Source organism: Choloepus didactylus, chromosome 25 (genome assembly GCF_015220235.1).
Source record: "Choloepus didactylus isolate mChoDid1 chromosome 25, mChoDid1.pri, whole genome shotgun sequence".
In the NCBI taxonomy this organism is placed as follows: Eukaryota; Metazoa; Chordata; class Mammalia; order Pilosa; family Megalonychidae; genus Choloepus; species Choloepus didactylus.
The window spans coordinates 10,312,227-10,328,574 of NC_051331.1; the positions used below are offsets into that span (position 1 = coordinate 10,312,227).

The following is a 16,348-nucleotide window of genomic DNA, read 5'->3' on the forward strand; positions in this document are numbered from 1 at the left end:
CTTTGATACCATCTCTGCATAGTCTGTTTACCCTGAACCAAAGTGGAAAATGGTGTTTCAAGAAGAAGAAGTTTAGAACCAACCATGATGTCTTTGAAGACATGACTGGTCAACTGAGCTCTGGTGCTTCCCCACAGTGAAACAGTTATTCAGAAGAATGAGCTCTTTTTGTCTAAGGCTCTGCAGTAAGTGGTGCTACAGGGAGACTGCAAGGCTAGAGGAGGAAAAGGATTCCTGGGCATGTCATCCCAGCAACACTTCCTCACCCCAGCAGTGGCAATTTCTTCCTGAAGCAGCAGTTAAATTCAGTTGGCAGTTATCTCCACCCTTGCAGAACTAGCTTCATCATCCCAGACTCTTCCCCTGAGATGCCAGATTGCCCACGGGGTTTGTCCTCTAAATTCAGAGACAATACCGCTCACAGAGCAAAGCCCTCTCTTCACAAGTTCAGGTTTCAGCAAAGTGGGGCCACTTTTCTACATTTCTAAATTTTAATTGCACCAAAGTCTTTCCTTTGTTCTCTCAGCCTTAGTGGTGATGGCTGCTTCCTGCAGTTGCTTCCTCTGTGGTGCTTTAAAGTTCTTTTTACCCTTTCAGTCACCTAGTTAGTTTACATCTAGTTAAGAATTCTTTGTATTATATTATCTCCAATAAGAAAAAAAAAAATGAGACTGCCAGTGATGGACCAGCTGGACAAGGTCTGCTAAATCCACAGGGAACATGCATTTGGTGAAACCAGGAGCCTGCATTCTGAAATGAGTGAGACGGTCAGCTGAATGTTCCATGGCCATGCTGCAGTGTGGAGAAATAGTGGACTGGCATTTGCAGACAGACTAGTTCTTTAAAAAAAAAAGCCCAGGAGTGGCTGCAGATATGATGGGGAGAGCCACGCAGTGAAGCACGGTGGAAACAGGCTGGGCTAATGCCTCAGTGTCTGGCATGGAGGATACCCCTTCCACAACCACTGCTGATTGTCTTGAGACCAGATGAGCAGAGGGGAGCCAAAGGAGGAAAAGAACCTGCATTCCTTGCAGCCATCTCCCCAGCAGGCAGGGGACGCTCCTGCCAGGGCAAGACCCACAGCCCAGAGCCGCCCCAAGAAACCCAGTGTGACAGGGAATCTTTCCCACAGCACTAAACACAAGCTACCATATCAGCTTTGGACAGTGGCCTCTAACACACCCACAGCTGACTGTCCCAGGGCTGGGAGGGCGGAGCTATGCAAAAAGGGGGAAGTTAATGCGTCCCATTCAAACATCTTTGAAGCAGGCTGGGAGTGCCCCTGCATGGCCCAGTGACCAGGGCTTCCCTGGTGGGCTGGCATGCACTAGTGATGTGGTGCAGCCCTCCCTCAGCAGAGGTCCTGGAAGAGCACAGCTGGGACAGGGGAACCGCTCAGAAATCCCAGGGACCCTATACAAATACCAAGGACTTGTGGGTCAGCAGCAGAGACAATAGGTGGAAAGACTGAAATGAAGGCTTAGGCTCCTGCAACAGCCTTAAATCTCTGGGAACACCTGGGAGGTTTGATTTTTAAATTTGCCCTGCCTGATTAACCACCCAGACACAAGCCCCACATTCAGGGCGGACAGCACCAGCAACACACCCAAACTTGGTGCACAAATTGGACCCCACAAGAATCAGACCCCCATACACCACAAAGACAAAGTGGGGGAGAACTGATTTGAGGGGAACAGGTGACTCACAGATGCCATCTGCTGGTTAGAGAAAGTGTACGTCAGCAAGCTGTAGTACTGTCAAATTAGGGATCAAGTAAAGCAAATCCAAGAGGCCAAAAACAACAGAAAATGTTAAAGCATATGATAAAACCAGACAATATGGAGAACCCAAACCAAAACACCCATATCAAAAGATCAGAAGACACACAGTACTTGGCACAATTAATCAAAGAATTACAGACAGGCAACAAGAGCATGACTCAGGATATAAAGGACATAAAGAAGACCCTAGAAGAGCATAAAGAAGACATTGCAAGAGTAAATAAAAAAATAGAAGATCTTATGGAAATAAAAGAAACTGTTGGCCAAATTAAAAAGACTCTGGATACTCATAATACAAGATTAGAGGAAGCTGAACAACAACTCGGCCTCCTTGAGGACCACAGAACAGAAAATGAAAGAACAAAAGAAAGAATGGGGAAAAAAATCAAAAAAATTAAAATGGATCTCAGGGATATGATAGATAAAATAAAACATCCAAATTTAAGACTCATTGATGTCTTAGAAGGGGAGGAGAAGGGTAAAGGTCTAGAAAGAGTATTCAAAGAAATTCTTGGGGAAAACTTCCCAAACCTTCTACACAATATGAATACACAAAACATAAATGCCCAGCAAACTCCAAATAGAATAAATCCAAATTAACCCACTCCAAGACATATTCTGATCAGACTCTCAAATACTGAAGAAAACGAGCAAGTTCTGAAAGCAGCAAGAGAAAAGCAATTCACCACATACAAAGGAAACATAAGACTAAGTAGTGACTACTCAGTGGCCACCATGGAGGTGAGAAGGCAGTGGCATGACATATTTAAAAGTCTGAGAGAGAAAAATTTCCAACCAAGACTACTTTATCCAGCAAAACTCTCCTTCAAATTTGAGGCAGAGCTTAAATTTTTCACAGGCAAACAAATGCTGAGATATTTTGCTAATAAAAGACCTGCCCTACTTCAGATACTAAAGGGAGCCGTACCAACAGAGAAAAAAGCTGCAGATCAGTCCTATAAGAAATGTTAAAGGTAGCTGAGCAGGCTAAAAGGAAGGGACACTAAACAATTGACTGAAACTACATGAAAAAATAAAGGATAACACTAAAGATCACATGGTAAACATAAATAACAATACTACTGTATTTTTGATTTGCAACTCCACTATTTACTTCCTACAGGATCTAAAATACATAAACTGTAATGATAAATCAGCGGTTTTGGACTCAATGTAAAATATGTAATTTTTGACAAGGACTACGTAAAAGTGGGGGAATGAGGGAGTATAGGAACATAGTTTATGTGTCATATTGAAGTTAAGTTGGTATCAAAGAAAAACAAGATTGTTATAGCTTTAAGATGTTAAATTTAAGCCCCATGGTAAACACAAAGAAATTATCAGAGAACATGACCATAGAGATGAAAAGTAGAGTAGGGGTTCTGAGAAGTGGGCGAAGGGGCAATGGGGAGTTAAGAAATGAGTATAAGTTTTCTGTTTGGGGTGAAGGGAAACTTCTAGAAAGGGATGATGGGAAGGTGATAGCCCTGCAACATTATAAATGTGATTAATCCCACTAATGGAATGCTAGGGAGGGTGTGCAATGGGAAGATTTAGGCTGTATATATGTTTCCACAATTGGAAAAAAAAAGACAGTCTAAATAGATGACAATTAAATGCCAAGGATGATCCTGGATGGGATCTGAAGATGGAGGAGCAGAGGCTCAAAGGGACACAGATGGGACTTAAGTGCAAAAAGAAAAGGAAATATAGAATGTAAGCTTTGTATCAAGGTTCAATTTCTTGAACTTCTTAGATGTATTTAATGGGATTGCATAAAAGAATATCCTTATTCATGGGAAATGTATATGTGAATTATAATGTTTTTTCAGGGATGTGTGCAGCTTCCTCTCATATGTTCAGAAGACAGAGCAATAAATGATGGATGATAGGGAGGGAGAGAGGGAGGGAAGGAGGGAGTGAGGGAAAGAAAGAAATGGTGGTGCGACAGGATGTTAAAGGTGGTGGATCGGGGTATTGGGGGAGGGGGTCGGGGTATGCTGGAGTTCTATGTATGGGGTTTATACTGTTTCTACAACTGTTCCTGTAAGTTTGAATTTATCTCAAAATAAAATTTATTTAAAAAATGAGAAAATAATTTCACAGGATATATCCACGGGTGAGTCTGTTCATTAGGCAATATGAGCCATTTTTCAGGGTTCTATCACTCAACCCAGGTGTGAGTAACATGTAACTGGTTCTTATAGGGCTAAAAACATGTAACTTGAAGGAGCAGACTCAATAAATTCTAGATTTTGAGCATACTCTTCAGTTTGAATGAGCTGGAGGAGAGGACATCTCAAATCTTGCACACAAAGGAACAGATAGGGAAAAGAATGGAAAAATATAAGCAGGGACACATGAAAATGAATGATATGAATTCCATGAATATACATGTTATAGGTGCCCCAGAAGGAGAAGAGAAGGAAAAAGTGGCAGAAAGAATAACAGAGGACATAATCAATGAAAATTTCCCAACTCCTATGAAAGACATAAAATTACAGGTCCAAGAAGCATAGCGTACCCCAAACAGAGTTGATTCAAATGACCTACTCCAAGACATTTAATAATCAGATTTACAAATGTCAAAGACAAAGAGAGAATTCTGAATGCAGAAAGAGAAAAACAGTCCTTCACATACAAGGGAAGCTCAAAAAGACTAAGTGCAGATCTCTCAGCAGAAACCATGGAGGCAAGATGGCCGTGATAAGATATATTCAAGATACGGAAAGAGAAAAACAGCCAACCAAGAATCTTATATCTGGTGAAACTGTCCTTCAAAAATGAAGGAGAGTTTAAAATATTTACAGATAAACAGACACTGAGAGAGTTCATGAACAGGAGCCTTCTCTACAGGAAATACTAAAATGACTGCTACTGACAGATAGGAAAAGACAGGAGAGAGCACTTTGGAGAAGAATGTAGAAATGAAGATATCAGGAGACAGAAAGAGTTTAGTGATCAGGCATTTGATATAGATAGAGTATAGAATGGCATGGAGGATTGATGGCATAGTTCCAGAAATGGATAGCCCTATACTGTGTGATGGTAACCAAATGTAAATACACTGTAAAAAGATGACTGTGACCACATTTGAAGGAGAAGGGTTAAGGGTATGTATGACACCACAAGGAACGATGGAAGATAAAGATTGGGACTACATAACTTATTTAATCCTAGAGTGGTCAATGAGTGTGATTAAATGTACAAATAGAATAATGTTTTTGCATGAGGGAGCAGCAAGAAGGAATGAAGTTGTGAGGTATGCAACTAGATAAGTGGACCATGAAGATGGTAGGTTGAGTGAATAAGCCAGAGATGAAAAAACAATCATTGTTGTGCCTCACTAATACAGACTAATAATAAAGTACAAGCTCCAAGAAGAATTGAGGCTTGGAGCATGGGTGATGAGGAGAGGGCTTTGTAAGTGTTCCTAGACTGTGAGCTCTTGCAGCAGTCACATCTAATCATGAGTTGTAAGAGTGATTTCTAAAGTGTGATATTCTGAACTGTTTCTGTGTGACATGGTCAGTCCCTAGAGTTTTGGGTGTCTCTGTGATGCCTGGGACTCAGAAACAGAGTTTGGTAGCTGTGAGTGTTGGTATTGTCCCCAAGAATCAACTGTTAAAGAGACTGAAAAGGAGATCAGACCTTTACTGGAGATATGAATGAAATGGACTTGGTTGAGATTTAGGTAGATCACACTAAAGGGTAGACAATATCAACTGTGTTTTAAAATTTGGCTTCTGTATGGGACCAAAGGAAGAGATGTTTGTTTGGTGCAAAATCTACATTTTCTGTAGCACACTATATAATTTAACTTGCATGGTCAGTTTACTCAAATATTGCAATTAGATGGAAGTTTTACTAGAAAGTGAAATCTTATAGATTTGTACAGGTTGGCATGAAGACATGATATAACCCAGAGTAATTTGGGCAGAGAATAAAAAGTATTTGCAAAACCTCTTCAGGGACTGGGGAAAATGTGGAAATATTAAACTTCCCCATGTGGGGAATTCCTGATTTTCTCACAAGCATTGGTGACTACCAGCTTGGTGGGCCAAGACCTCAATTTTGGGACTTGCCCTTACGAAGATTTTTAGTGCAAAGGAGAGGCTAAGCCTACTCATAATCGTGCCTGAGAGTCACTCCTAGAGGGCCTCTTGCTCTCTAAACCAACCTGGCAGGTGAGCTCACTGCCCTCCCCTCTATGTGGGACATGACTCCAAGGGATGTAAATCTCCCTGGCAATGTGGGTAGTGACTCTCAGGGATGATCCTGGACCCTGAAATGTGTGATTGAGAAAGGCATCTGGATCCAAAGAGGGAAGAGAAATGAAACAAAATAAAGTTTCATTGGCTGAGAGATTTCAAGTGGAGTTGAGAGGTCCTTCTGGAGGTAACTCTTATGCCTTATATAGATCTCCCTCTTCAGTTTTTAGTTTATCAGAATAATTAGAAAGAAATATCTGAAACTGCTGAACTGTAATCCAGTAACCTTGGTTCTTGAAGGTGAGCATATAACTGAAAAACTGTATAGAATCAGGTCTCCAAATGTTTGCTCTCTATTAAACATGACACATTTCTAAACCTCAGACAAAGGATCCTTTTATGCTGAGAACATTTCACATCAAAAGGGTTTTTTCTAAAGCATGCTTTATGTCCTTGTTTTGAAGATTAGAGATAAAGTGGTTCAGCATGGGTGTGACCACCATGCACATCACCGAGGCTATTGCTCTTGCGCTTGATTTTTGGGTGGCAGCAGAACTAATATATACCCCAAGAAGTGTACCACAAAACAGGCACACTATTGAGAAGTGAGACCCACAAGTGGAAAATGCTTTACACTTGCCTCCAGCTGTTGAAATCCTCAAAACAGAGGATACAATCTTAGAGTAAGAGGAAAAGATCCCAGTGAGTGGAATAACACCTGCAAGTCTGGCTGCAAAATATATCACTAGGTCATTGAGAAAGGGGTCAGAACAAGCAAGTTGGAGTACCTGAGAAAGTTCACAGAGAAACTGGGAGAATTCCAATTCTCTACAAAAAGTCAGTTGCAAAATCATTAAGTCATGTAAAAGAAAGTGCAGAACACTCAATAACCAGGTTGCCAGCAGCAGGAGACCACAGAGCTAGGGATTCATGATGACCATGTAATGCAGGGGGTGGCAGATGGCCACAAAGCAGTCATAGGCCCTCATAGCCAGAAGTAAGTTGTCTAATACTGCAAAAAACATGGAAAATACACCTGGTGGTGGCAATTTTTATAAGTTATGATTTTTCTCTCCATCTGGATGTTCACCAGCATCTTTGGGACTGTGGTGGAGGTGAAACAAGTATCTGTAAAAAACAAGTTAGGGAGGGAGAAGTACATGGGTGTGTGGAGGTGGGAGTCAGAGACGGTGGCCAGGATGATGCACAGGGTCCCAATGAAAGTGGCCAGATACATCATCAGGAATAGCCCACGAAGTAGTGGCTGCACTTCTGTACCTTCTGAGAGTTCCAGGAGTATAAATTCTAACACATGTTTGGTTTTTTGGTTCCACGTAGTTGATTAAACTGCTGGAAATGAGCCCAGAGCAATGCAAATTTAGCCACAAGCAGTTATCAGCAAATTAACATAAATATTATGGTTTGTATGGTAAACAGAGTGTATGGTAAAACAGATTAATTAATTCTAATTTTTTAAGAAGTGCTATTTATCTGAAAATATCAAGGTAAATAAATGTTCCTCCTTCTCCATTATGCTGTTGCTGACTAGCCATCTGTGAGAATTAGATTAAGTTTAGCTTCCACACAGGGTGGGGGCAGCTAAGGGGAATGGCAAAGGGTCAAGAAGCCAAGCTATAATCAGTGGCCGGTCCTCCTGTTTATCTGCCCACTGTCCTTGCAAGGTGGAGACTGGGGGGGGGGGGGCAGGTAGAGATTCCTTAAACAGCTTCATTAGTTGTTACCAAACTAGCTCAGACTGGCTCTGCAGCTCAAGAACAAAGGAAAGAGGGGTGGAGACTTGTTTCAAATGTTCCAAGTTTGCACAGGAGACTTTTTTTTCAAATGTTTTCAATTTGGGCGGGCTGCATGTTTCGAATTTGCATGGGCTAGTTAGGCTTGTCGAATAGAATGTAACCTCTGAAGTATCCAGCCAATGGAGAAACAGGGGAGGGACTTGCAGTTAGGTGTAGGGAATAAATACTGCTGGATCTATTCTGCACACCAACCCCCACATTTTGGTTGGGTGCCCATTCTTGCAAGATCATGAATAAATTCTTTTCTTCTCCACAATTGGGTGAGCATTTATTCCTTTTTAGGAATAATGCTTGTTTCTCACACATCCTTGTCTACAACTGTAAACTTCTTTCCAAGGCAATATTTCCCACTATAAACTGTCTTAGACTTTATTTTATTCAACAAAGTATTTCACCACTTATTTTGACCCAGATGATGAAAATGTTGGGATAAAGGATATTGTGATGGTACCACAATATTTTCAATGTTTCAATATTTTCAATATTACCAAATTGCTTAAAGATGGGAAATTACTACAATAAAATTGTTCAAATAATTAACTGACTAAGCAATTAGAGGTATTATGACTTCATGGATTATAACACAGAATACTGTAAGACGCCATTCTTTCCCAGTCTGATCTAAACATTAAATCTGTCCCAGTCTAAATTCCAGAACTTATAGTTTTTGGATATTGACAAACTAATTTTAAAGTTTATATGGATAAGCAAAAGATCTCAACTGCCAAAATAATACTGAAGAAAAAGTACAAAGTTGGAGGATCCATAACCAGATTTCAAGTCTTACTATAAAGACACAATAAACAACAGTGTTGTGTTGTTGAAAGAGAAACATAGATAATGTTAGAGAAACCAGGAACAGACCTATTCAAAAGTAGTCAACTGATCTTTCACAAAGGAGCAAGAGCAATTCAATGGAGGAAGTATGGTTTTTAAAACAATCAGTGCTGGAACAATTGGATGCACAAATTCAAAACAAAAAAAAAAAGGAATTTAGTCACATATTGTATAAATTTCACAAAAATTAAATCCAAATGGATCATACACTTAAAAAGTACAATGCAGAAGTATAAAACTTCTAGAATAAAATATACAAGAAAATCTAGGGATCCATGGTTTGGTGATGGGTTTTTATATATGGCACTGAATGCATGACCCATGAGAAAAGCAAAGTAATAAAATAGACTTTAATAAAATTTAAAACTTCTGTTCCATAAAAGACATTGATAATGGAATGAAAAGAAAGTCCACAGACTTGATAAAAATATTTGCAAACACTTGCCTAACAAATAACTTGTATTAAAATATACAAAGAATTCTTAACACCGAACTCTAAGAAAGCAAACATCCAATTTAAAAATGGGTTAAGATCTGAACAGAAACCTACATAAAGAAGATACATAGTTGGAAATAAGCATGTAAAAGATGCTCAACATCATTTATAATTAGGAAACTTCACAATTAAACTGCAGTAATATATAACCACACACTTACTAGAATAGCTAACACCTAAACAGTGACAATAGCAATGGTTGGGAAGGATGGAGAGCAATATGTGCTCTCATTTATTGCTAGTGAGGTTACAAAATGGTGCTGTCAGAAGACTGGCAGTTTCTTATATAACTAAGCATAGTCTTACCATATGTGGTGGTTTGGAGCTGTACACATCTCAGAAAAACATGTTCTTAAACTTAATCTATTACTGTTGATGTGAACTCATTGTTGGCAGGACCTTTTGATGAGGTGATTTCAGATAAGATTTAGACCAACTCAATCACGATGGGTATAAATCCTGTTACTGGAGTCCTTTACAAACAAAAAAGAAATTCAGACAAATAAACAGTAGCCATGGGAAGCAAGAAGTTGAAGGTCAATGGCATCTAGAAGATGAGGAAGAGGCCACCATAAGCATCACCAAGTGACAGAGGGGCCCAGAAATAGGATCACTGGAAGCCAGCCCCAGAATGCCCCAGACTTCAGGAAGAAAGCACTACCTTGGTGGCTGATCTGGACATTTTCCTAACCTCAAACCCATGAGTTAATTAATTTTCATTGTATAAGCAAACCCATTGCTTGGTATTTGCTTAAGCAGTCAAGGAAAGTAAAACACCATAAATCCAGCAAATGTGCTCTTAGATATACATACAGCTATTTGAAAACATAAGTCTACACAGAAACCCACAAATGAATGTTTATAGAAGCTTCATTTATAATTTACAAAATCTGCAAGCATCCATGATGTCTTTCAATAGAGGAATGAAGAACACACTGTGTTCTCTCTACACAATATAATATCATTCTGAAATAAAAAGAAATTTTCTAACCAGCTGCAAAACACAATGATGAATCTTAAATGATTGTTGCTAATTGAAAGAAACCAGTCGAAAAATGCTGCATATGTATGGTTTCAATTTTATGACCTCCTGAACAAGGCAAAAAAATAGAGACAACAGAATGATTACTAGTTACCAGGCATTTGGGGGGAGAGGAGAAGGGTTGAAGGAGAAGCACAGTGGAATTTTTAGAATACTGAGACTACTCTGTATAATATTGTATTTGTAAACATGTAATATTCATTTGTTAAAACCTTTTGAACTTTTCAACACAAAAAGTGAACCTTACTGTATTCAAATAAAAATTCATTTACAATATCAAGGGAACAAGAGGATGGAACCCAGTATCTTGCAAAACAATCTAACTGTATTACAAATGAATGGCATGTCCTCACTGAAGGGACTGAGGGAAAAGATGTTGGGTCTAGGAGAACCTAAGATGGCAGCCAGGTGAGACAGGGCAAAGAAACACCTCTGTGAAAAATACTAGATAAATACCAGAAAGTGACCCAGAACACCAGTTTCAGCGATGCACCAGCTGGACAAGGTCTGCTAAAACCACAGGGACCATGCACTTGGTGAAATCAGGAGTCTGCATTCTGAAATGAGTGAGTGAGCTGGCTGAAAGTACCGTGGCCATGCTGCATTGTGGGGAAACTGGGGGTTGGTGTTTGGAGACAGACTAGCTCTTTAAAAAAAAAAAAAAACCCAGGAGCAGCTGCAGTTATGACAGTGAGAAGTGTGCAGTGAAGCATGGCAGAAGTGGGCTGTGACAACCTCTCAGTGTCTGGCATGAAGGATAGACCACTGCTGATTCCCTCAGGGCAAGGGGGGCAGAGGGGAGAGCCAAAAGGAGAAAGAAACCATGCTGCTTGCAGCCAGCTCCCCAGCAGACTGAAGACACTCCTGCCTGGGGCCCTACCCACAGCCCAGAGCCACACCAGGAAACCCAGTGTGACAGGGAGTGTATCCCACAGCACTGCACACATGCCACAATACCAGCCGTGGACAGTGGCCTTGGGTGCATACACAGCTAGTTGTCCCAGAGCTGGGAAGGCGGACCTGTGTGAAAAGGGGGGGGGGGTTGAGATGCCACATTCATCCATCTTTGCATCAGGCTGGAAGCACCCCTGCATGGCCTGGCAGCCTGGGGCTTCCCTTGAGGCACAGCATGCACTTGTGACATAGCACAGCCTTCCCTCAGCAGAGGTCCTTGAAGATCACAGCTGAGAGGTGGGGCCCACTCTGAAAACCCAGGGATGCTACATCAATGCTGGGGACTTGTGAGTCAGCGGCAGAGAAAATCTGGGTCAAAAGTGAAATGAAGCCTTAGACTCTTGCAACAGCCTTGAATCTCTGGGAACACCTGGGAGGTTTGATTATAAAAGCTGCCCTGCCTCCCTAACCACCCAGACACATGCCCCACATTCAGGGCTGACAGCACCAACAACACAGCCAAAGTGAGTTCACCAATTGAACCCCACAAGAATCATTTCCCCACACACCACAAAGACAAAGTTGAGGAGAACTGACTTGAGTGGAATAGGTGACTTGCAGACGCCATCTGCTGGTTAGTTAAAGTGTACACCACCAAGTTGTAGATCTGAAAAATTAGATTGGTATTTTTTACAACTTGAAAGAACCCTATCAAGCAAAGCAAATGCCAAGAGGCCAAAAACAACAGAAAATCTTAAAGCATATGATAAAACCAGATGATATGGAGAACCCAATCCCAAACACCCAAATCAAAAATATCAGAAGAGACACAGTACTTGGTGCAACTAATCAAAGGACTACAATCAAAGAATGAGAGCATGGCACAGGATATAAAGAACATGAAGAAGAACATGGCACAGGATGTAAAGGACATAAAGAAGACCCTAGAAGAGCATAAAGAAGACATTGCAACAGTAAATAAAAAATAGAAGATCTTATGGAAATAAAAGAAACTTGGCCAAATTAAAAAGACTCTGGATACTCATAATACAAGATTAGAGGAAGCTGAACAACAACTCAGCCTCCCTGAGGACCACAGAACAGAAAAGGAAAGAACAAAAGGAAGAATGGGGAAAAAATCAAAAAAATTCAAATGGATTTCAGGGATATGATAGATAAAATAAAACATCCAAATTTAAGACTCATTGGTGTCCCAGAAGAGGAAGAGAAGGGTAAAGGTCTAGAAAGAGTATTCAAAGAAATTCTTGGGGAAAACTTCCCAAACCTTCTACACAATATAAACACACAAAGCATAAATGCCCAGCAAACTCCAAATAGAATAAATCCAAATAAACCCAACCCAAGACATATTCTGATCAGACTGTCAAATACTGAAGAGAAGGAGCAAGTTCTGAAAGCAGCAAGAGAAAAGCAATTCACCACATACAAAGGAAACAACATAAGACGAAGTAGTGACTACTCAGTGGCCACCATGGAGGTGAGAAGGCAGTGGCATGATATATTTAAAATTCTGAGAGAGGAAAATTTCCAGCCAAGAATAGTTTATGCAGCAAAACTCTCCTTCAAATTTGAGGGAGAGCTTAAATTTTTCACAGACAAACAAATGCTGAGAGATTTTCCCAATAAAAGACCTGCCCTACTTCAGATACTAAAGGGAACCCTACCCACAGAGAAACAAAGAAAGGAGAGAGAGATATAGAGAATTTTAACCAACATATATAGAACCTTACATCCCAAATCACCAGGACACACATTTTTCTCTAGTGATCATGGATCTTTCTCCAGAACAGACCATATGTTGGGACATAAAACAAGCCTCAATAAATTAAAAAAAAACAAAAAACAAAACAATAGAATATATTCAAAGCACTTTCTCTGACCACAATGGAATACAAATAGAAGTCAATAATTTTTGATTTGCAACTCCACTATTTACTTCCTACATGATATAAAATACACAAACTCTAATGACAAATCAGTGGTTTTGGACTCAATGTAAAATACATAATTTTTGACAAGAACTATACAAAGCTGGGGGAATGGAGGAGTATAGGAACATAGTTTATGTGTCCTGTTGAAGTTAAGTTGGTATCAAAGAAAAACAAGATTGTTATGGATTTAATTAATTTTAAGCTCCACAGTAAACACAAAGAAATTTATCAGAGAATGTGACCATAGAGATGAAAAGTAGAGTACGGGTTATGAGAAGTGGAGGAAGGGGCAATGGAGAGTTAAGAAATGAGTGTAGGGTTGCTGTTTGAGGTGAAGGGAAATTTCTAGTAATGGATGGTGGGAAGGTGATAGCATTAAAACATTCTAAATGTGATTAATCAATCCCACTAATGGAATGCTAGGGAGGGGGTGCAATGGGAAGATTTAGGCTGTATATATGTTTTCACAATTGAAAAAAAAAGAGTCTAAATAGATGACAATTGAATGCCAAGGATGATCCTGGATGGGATCTAAGGATGGAAGACAGGAAGCACAAAGGGATACACTTGAGACATAAGGGAAAAAAAAGGAAATATAGAATGCAAGCTTTGTATCAATGTTGAATTTCATGAACTTCTTAGCTGCACTTAATGGGATTGCATAAAAGAATGTTCTTGTTCATGGGAATTGTACATGTGAATTAAAGTATTTGTTCAAGGATGTGTGCAGCTTGCTCTCATATGTTCAGAAGACAGAGCAATAGATGATGGATGATAGGGAGGGAGTTAGGGAAAGAGAAATGGTGGTGTGACAGCACGTTAAAGTTGGTGGATCAGGGTATTGGGGGAGGGGGTTCAGGAAATGCTGGAGTTTTGTGTATGGGGTTTGTATTGTTTTTGCAACTGTTCCTATAACTTTGAATGTATTTCAAAATAAAATTTTAAAAAATGATATAATAGGGACATTCAGGAAAAAAAATTGGTTTTATGTTGTTTCCCACTTATGTTGTTTCCCATTTAAAAAAAAAAAAAAAAAACACTTTTCTGATGACTTGAGATAAAACACAATGAGACATAACACAAAACAAAATCTTAACCAAACCACACACACACAAAAAAAAAAACAAGACCAGGAATCAATGCCAAATCCTAGGCAACCAATATTCAATGGCTTTATGTGCCACCGAGCACCCAAATAACCAAAACCTGAGACCCAGATTCAGTGACCTCCCTTAATGCCAGGGGCTGCTTCCTGCCAAACCAAGTCTCAATGGATAATCCACCATGCCTGGGCTGCACCCACCAAAAACAGCTTTGGTATAAATTTATGTGCCTTTGAGCACCCAAACCAAGTGTGTTCTCCCACTTACAGCTCCAGGAGTTTATGCGTCACTGAAGAAAAAACAAACAGCTCAGAAACAGAAGATAAGTCCAAGAACCAGAGAAACGAGACCAAGGCTTGCACAAGCACACCCGTCACCCACACTCACTCACCAAACCTGTTTTCCGCGGCAGCAGCAGCCCTTGGGGTCCTGGGTGCGGGGGGGCTAGAAACCCTCTCGTCCAGCTCTCGGAGATGAGTCTCTCTGTCGGCCACGGAGCTGAGGCTCCCGAATGTCCCACCTCGGGGGTCCAGGAACCCACAGAGCAGCACGTGGTTCGGACCTTGTGTCCCGCGTTCAGCGCCAAGACTGGGGAAGGGGCACTTCCGGGATCCGGGTCATCACTCGGCGCAGCCAAATGACGTCACACCGCACCAGGCTGAGGAGGAAAATATGTTTAATTCACATTGGTCAGAGGACAGAAGATTTTCTCAGTCTCCTCAAAGTGATTCTTCGATTGGCTAAACCCATTAGAAACAAAGAGAGCTAATCACCTTAGTTAACACATAACAGGAGAATTTCAGTATTTTATCCTATTTTATTTAGGATTTACACTGGGAAAGGTGCCTTGCAGTCTAGGGAGAGAGAGGAAAGGCTCATTTCTATCTGGGAGGTTTCAGACAATAGATTAAAGCTTATTTACGTTTTGGGGAAGGCTGACATTTACGTATTGTACAGTGTTTATAGAATGTGCAGCATGTAGCAAGAGGTACACTTAATTCATTTTTCATTGCTCACACATGCATATGCATTTGCTTCATACCAGAATGGTGAAATACTGCAAAAAAAATTATGTAATTTTAGTCATCCATATACATGCATTGATATATGCATTTAAAACTAGCATTGACCAATATAGAGAAGGATGGTAAAATCATACACATATTAATTTTTTTTACTTTTCTTTATTTAGAAAGAAAATAGCAAATAAAAAGTTGTGAGATAGACTGCACAATAAATGAAATAGCTTTGTGTTTTACTATCTTTAATAGTACTTTTCTCCTACATTTTTACAAGGTGCCTCACATTTTTATTTTGCACTGCATTCTGCCAATTGTGTAGCCAGCCCTGCCTCCCTGCCATGGTGACTGGTTCAAAATGGGCATATGGTTTATTCCAGGCCAATGAGACTGAGACCATGATTGCTGTTTTCTGGAGCAAGGAAGCATGCAAACTGAGAGTATATATATCAGCAGTTTCTGGTGATCATTTGCCCTGAATATAAAAACATCCTAGAGGTCAGTTAAGCCCAGAGATGGAAAAGTTTCTTGATAGCATCTTCTGAGCACCTGAGACCGGCCAGGCCTAATCATAATAAGTTCCCTTTTTGCTCAAAACAATTGGGATCAAGTTTCTGGTATCTGCACCCAAAACATTCTTGCTATTGTAATCCCCTTGCCCAAAGGTCTTTGCTCCATCCCTGCCACCTTTGCCTATGTAATAAAGGTGATACTGAGGAGTTTGGCATTCATGTCAGACCCATTTTGCCAGTATGCAAACTGCATAATGAACATATTCTGGTCAACCCAGTTTTCTTTTGGCTATACCTTCTTGTCTGGGCCTTAGTTTCACAACCCTCTTCTCCACCTAGAGACCCTATATCCACATTGATATAGATGCAAATCCACATCCTGTGCTTCACTGCCCACCTGGAATTTTCATTCTCCAGAAAGACTTCCCTGTTTCTTCTCTAAACCATATTCTTCCTCTCCATTTGCTTTACAATTTGTTACTAATATACACTTGGTGTTATAATAATTATCCATCTCCCCTCACTAAACTAGATATGCTTCAAATGTATCTATTTTCAAATTTTTTATGGTGCCTAGCACAGGTACTAGTACATACTTGCTACTCAAAAAAACATTAGTTGATTTGAATACAAATTGAAGGCAAGGCACAACAGAGAGAAATTGAAACTACTCAAGAAGGCAGTAAG

General features: G+C 40.2%; 1 protein-coding gene and 1 pseudogene across 9 annotated transcripts in view; both read right to left on the bottom strand.

Moving 5' to 3' along the window:
• LOC119520537 (zinc finger protein 596-like) overlaps positions 1–14,768 on the bottom strand; it is an 803,197-nt gene extending 788,429 nt beyond the window's left edge. For 5 of the 9 annotated variants that reach the window (XM_037818458.1, XM_037818459.1, XM_037818454.1 and 2 more), the window contains exon 1: positions 14,522–14,761. The gene's annotated coding sequence lies outside the window, so the exon portion shown is untranslated. Of the gene's footprint in view, positions 1–14,521 lie in introns of all 9 variants that reach the window. The other 4 variants (XM_037818462.1, XM_037818461.1, XM_037818463.1 and 1 more) reach the window with 2 other exon arrangements.
• Positions 6,406–7,229, bottom strand: LOC119520368 (annotated as a pseudogene).
• Positions 14,769–16,348: the final 1,580 nt, after the last annotated feature.